This window comes from Etheostoma cragini, unplaced genomic scaffold (assembly GCF_013103735.1).
Source record: "Etheostoma cragini isolate CJK2018 unplaced genomic scaffold, CSU_Ecrag_1.0 ScbMSFa_1065, whole genome shotgun sequence".
Lineage (NCBI taxonomy): Eukaryota > Metazoa > Chordata > Actinopteri > Perciformes > Percidae > Etheostoma > Etheostoma cragini.
Genome location: NW_023265080.1, coordinates 1 through 4532, shown reverse-complemented (window position 1 = coordinate 4532; position 4532 = coordinate 1). Strand labels below are relative to the sequence as shown.

The window sequence follows — 4532 nt, the reverse complement described above, 5'->3', positions numbered from 1 at the left end:
AAGGGGCTGTACGCTGCTCAGTATCGGAGGTCTGCACAGATGCAACGCGTCACTGCCCACAGCAGAACGAGTCCACTAAAATGAACTGAAGTTACTACGCTACCAGCTGCGCTGCTCACCTCTATCTTTACAGAGAGAGAGGACGCGAAGCGACGGACGGGTCTGTGATACTCAGAGCTCATACCTAAAGCCGGGGAGCGCTCTTGAACCCCTCACAGTCTCTGAAAGCACAACTAGTCGATCGCGAGTGGCTCAACAGGTAGGTCTACAGATGAACTCATCTTTCAGAAATTTGACCGACCGGGTTGACACTTCAGCGTGAGAAATCGGGATGTGGCGTGTGAGCGTGTGAAACCGGTCAAATGCGTGTGTCTCACGGCCAATGCGTGAGAGTTGGCAGCCCTGGCTCTGACTGCAGGCTTTGCCTGCTGCGCGAGGCTACTGCTGACTGTGAGTGCTTTTGGACGGGAGAGGGGCTCACGGCAGCTCCCGTGGTTGAGCACAGTTTTTTTCCCCTCCCATCCTGTAGTCTACTCGCGCCCCCCCGGGAGAGACTCCGCGCCCCGGGCGCGCCCCACCGGTTGAGAACCACTGCTCTAGAGGATCTATCCACGCTCTGATGGCCGTCCTCGGCACAGGGTCTGACCATGGCTGGGGACCCGACATTGAGGCCCTCGTTTTCCTCTGTTGGCTGGCCAGTGGTACATCCTACCGCGTGGTAGCCAGGGCCTTTGCCATACCACGGACCACTGTGCATCGTGCTGTCCACAAAACCAGCAGGGAGGTCCTCTCTCTCCTCCCCCAGGTTGTTTGTCTTCCGACAGAGGAGGACTTTCCTCACATTGGAGCAGGATTTGCTAGGTTGGCCGGGTCAGCGGCCTTCCACAGGGTTGTGGGCATCATTGACGGCTGCCATGTCCGTGTGACCCCCCCGGCAGAGGACGCAGCCTGTTATTTGAACAGAAAGATTTGTTATACTGTTCAGTTTCAGGCTGTGTGTGACCACACAGCAAAATTCATAGATGTGTTTATTGGTTTCCCTGGGTCGGCTCATGACGCGAGGGTTTTAAAGCACAGCCCCCTGTACTACCAGAAAAGGTACCCTCCTCCTGGGGGTGGTGGCTAACCCTGCCTCATGCAACCCATCGCCCTCATGACTCCCTTTAGGCAGCCTGTCCACGACCAACTCCAGGTCCGCTTCAACAGCCACTTGTCTAGAGCGAGGTGTGTTGTGGAGAGGGCATTTGGCATCTTGAAGACCAGATGGAGGTCAATATTTTTGAAGGCGCTGGAGGTGGATGTCCTCTATGTCCCGGAGGTCATTGCCTGCTGCACAGTATTGCACAACATCTGCCTGACCAATGGGGACCTGCTGGAGCCAGAAGCTGAAGTGGAGGGAGAAGCAGAAGACAGGCAAAGGATGGCCATGATGTGCCTTGTGCCTGACCACAATTACGCCGAAATGTGATTATTATAAATATATTGTTATTCTGCTGTTCTTGTTGTAGTTGTTGATTATTGTAATTATATTGTTGCTCTGTTGTTTGTGTTCATTTGTGTTATAACAATCTGTTTAAAAAAACATTTAAGCAATCCAAATGTGTTTTCATTTAAATGTAGTGATATAAAGGATTTGCTGTACTGTATATACACATTTACCCATGTGCTAGAAAACATGACTTTCCCCATGTGAGTAATGAGGAAGGAGGTTGTGTACCATGGCTGACATCAATACTATTCAGCTGCCTACCAACTGTAATATACCATAACAGATTAGTTATTAGCAACAGTAATAACAGACAGATCAGATCGTTATTATTTATTTATTCACAAGTCTTTATGACTATCTCCCTGTCTCTCCTCTCCTCTCTCTCCCTCACCTCCCTCTCTCTCCTATCATCCCTCTCCCTTATTTCTTTTCAATGCCGTTCCTCTCTCTCCACTGCCTCACGATGCCGCCTCCTCTCTCTCTCTCATCTTTTGCTTCCTCTCTCTCTCTTGCCTTTTCCTCCATTTTCACCATGTCTCTCTTAAAACTGTCACCCTTTTCTTGGAGGTCTTTAAGGGCCTGTGCGACATCCATCCTCCTCCGTTTCGGAGTGGATGTCGCACAGGCCGTGGCTAGGTCCCTCTCTGGGGTCACCACTGAGGGCGGCTCGACAACCGCCACGTCCTGGCAAGATGAGGCAATGAGGACAGGCGGCGTAACTGACGGCCTGCCCCCAATTGCCTCATCCATCAGAGGATACCACTTCCAGGACGCAGCGGTTGCCTCACCCCCCTCAGTGCTGACCCCAGTTCTGGGGCACTTCAGACAGTACTGACACTGTCTGACACTACAGTTTAATTTCAAACGTCAACTACATTTTTTTCAACTAAAATTGAATGTTCCCAGACATGGGGCTGATTAACTCAAAATGATTTTTCACAGTTAACCAACCTTGTATTTTTGTTTGAGGTTTTCCCATTTTTTCTTTAGAAAAACGCTTGCCTGTGAAGCTGGAGGCGTTCACCGTCCTCCACTCAATGAGGGACCTTGTGTCCTCGTCTGTCCCTAACGATGATATAAATCAGAACAGGTGACCCCTATGAGCAATTGTAACTATACAGCCGTCAGCCGACCGAATGAGACCAGTCCAAGGCTTGGCCCGCCCACCAATGTTGGACAGGTAAGTTATATCTGATGTACAACTTAGTGAAGGGACTTGGGGCCACATGTTAAATCTACCAAAAAATTTCAATATGTGTGGATGTGTGTGTGGTTGCCTGGTTAGAACATGGTTTATGTGGACAATGACATGCAAGGACGTTGTCTAAACATGCTTTTTTCAAGCTTCAGTTAGTATATTATCTGAGTGTATGTGTATTGTTGAACCCAACACAAGCATGACTTGGGGGGTCGTTACAGTTTAGAGGGTCCTGTCACCAGGACTAGGATACGCTATAAATAAGCTGTATAAATAAGACGCTATAAATAACAATAAAATACGATACAATAACTATGTTCATCAGAGTATAGTTTTCATGCTCCACGGTCTACAATATTCTTTTTTTTATTTCCTTTTTACAGAGCCTTGATGAAAAAATTGCTCAAAGTCTTTGTGGTGACACAAATCCACCATCCACGGTTGATGATAATGAAGTGATTATGTGATAATGATTGTGAATTTGTCTTCACAAAAGATGGATTTTGATAAATGTCTTGCTCCTGATTGTTAATATGTTAGAAAAGTTGTTAGTGGCAAGCAAGTTAGTGGTCTAAAAGAGCCCCTCAAGTGCTTAGAGGCATGCAGCTCACTGAGCCTGTGGCTACACATGCTCCTGAACTATCTCAGCTCCACACACAGGAAGAGAGGGGTTGTCCTTCAGTTTTCAGCGTCCCTTTCAGAGCTGGCCTTCTCACCAGCTTGCCCAGTTAGTTAGTACCACCATCCTATCTGCAAGGGAGCATTTACACTTAATTTATAATCAGGAAATGTGTTCTGAATTTGAGATAAAAGTAAGTTATCTCCTTCTCTTCATATGTTCTCTGAAATGGTCTTAATGACTGAGTCTCAAAATGCCACAAACCTATGGTTGTGCATAATTTGTGTTTTTCAATATCAAGACTAAACTTTCAGACCAAGTTCCTATACTAATTATTTATATATCCCTATGAAATCAGATTTAAACTGAGAATCAGACCTTAAACCTCAGTCTTTTTTCATTTAAAATACAGTGTTGTACACAATGCCAAAATAACTTAAGACATGTTACTAATTGTAGTACTCCTAACTGTGAACTTTAAATGAATTAAAATATCAAAAGCCACTTAAATAGTTGAACAGCAAAGTCATTGTAAAAATATGTTTTAATGCTGATAACTTTAATGCACTCTTAGGTGGGCTAGTAAAGTTGGTGAAATGACATCGAGTGAGCGATCAACTGATACCCAGAGTGAATTATTAAGAAATGTAAATTGCAAATTCTTGCCAACTGTAGCATTACCTGAACTCATGTTTTGATGATATTTTTTCTTGTTTGTCTCTCTTCCAGGGAATTATGCTGTGAAAGCACATGGATCCAGAAGAATGGCAAAGAAAGTGTGGTCTAAGGCTGAGGTTGCCGCAGTAATGCAACATTTCAGAGATCACATAAGCAGAGGAAAGCTGGCCACCAAAACTTAATGCAGTCACTGCAAACTGGTGGAAAACCCTGTGTTGGCACAGAGAACAGTGCAAAATATAAGGGACTTTGTTCAAAATAGGGGAATAACTGCAAAGAGGCAGTCCCAGATTTAAATCCACTGACAGTTGTGGTGGTGTTTATATTTTAATTTTATTTTTTTTACAAGTCGTTAAAGTGTTATGTTTGTAATGATGTTTTAAAGGTTCAGTACAAAAATCCATCAACAAACTGCACAGTTTTATTTATGTTTTATAAATGTATTTTTGTTATGAGAAACCATGTGTTGTGGTCTGGGGTTGTTTGGGTTTATTTTCTCCTGTTTAGCCTCCTTGCGTTTTTTTGTCTTAGCCTCTCCATGGTCTTGT

General features: G+C 44.9%; 1 long non-coding RNA gene across 1 annotated transcript; it reads left to right on the top strand.

Annotated features, from left to right (window-relative positions):
* The first annotated feature begins 2559 nt into the window (after positions 1–2559).
* LOC117939766 lies at positions 2560–4270 on the top strand. The gene is made up of 2 exons (XR_004655657.1): positions 2560–2669; positions 4036–4270. It is a non-coding gene; the product is annotated as an uncharacterized LOC117939766 (long non-coding RNA).
* The last annotated feature ends 262 nt before the right edge of the window (positions 4271–4532 follow it).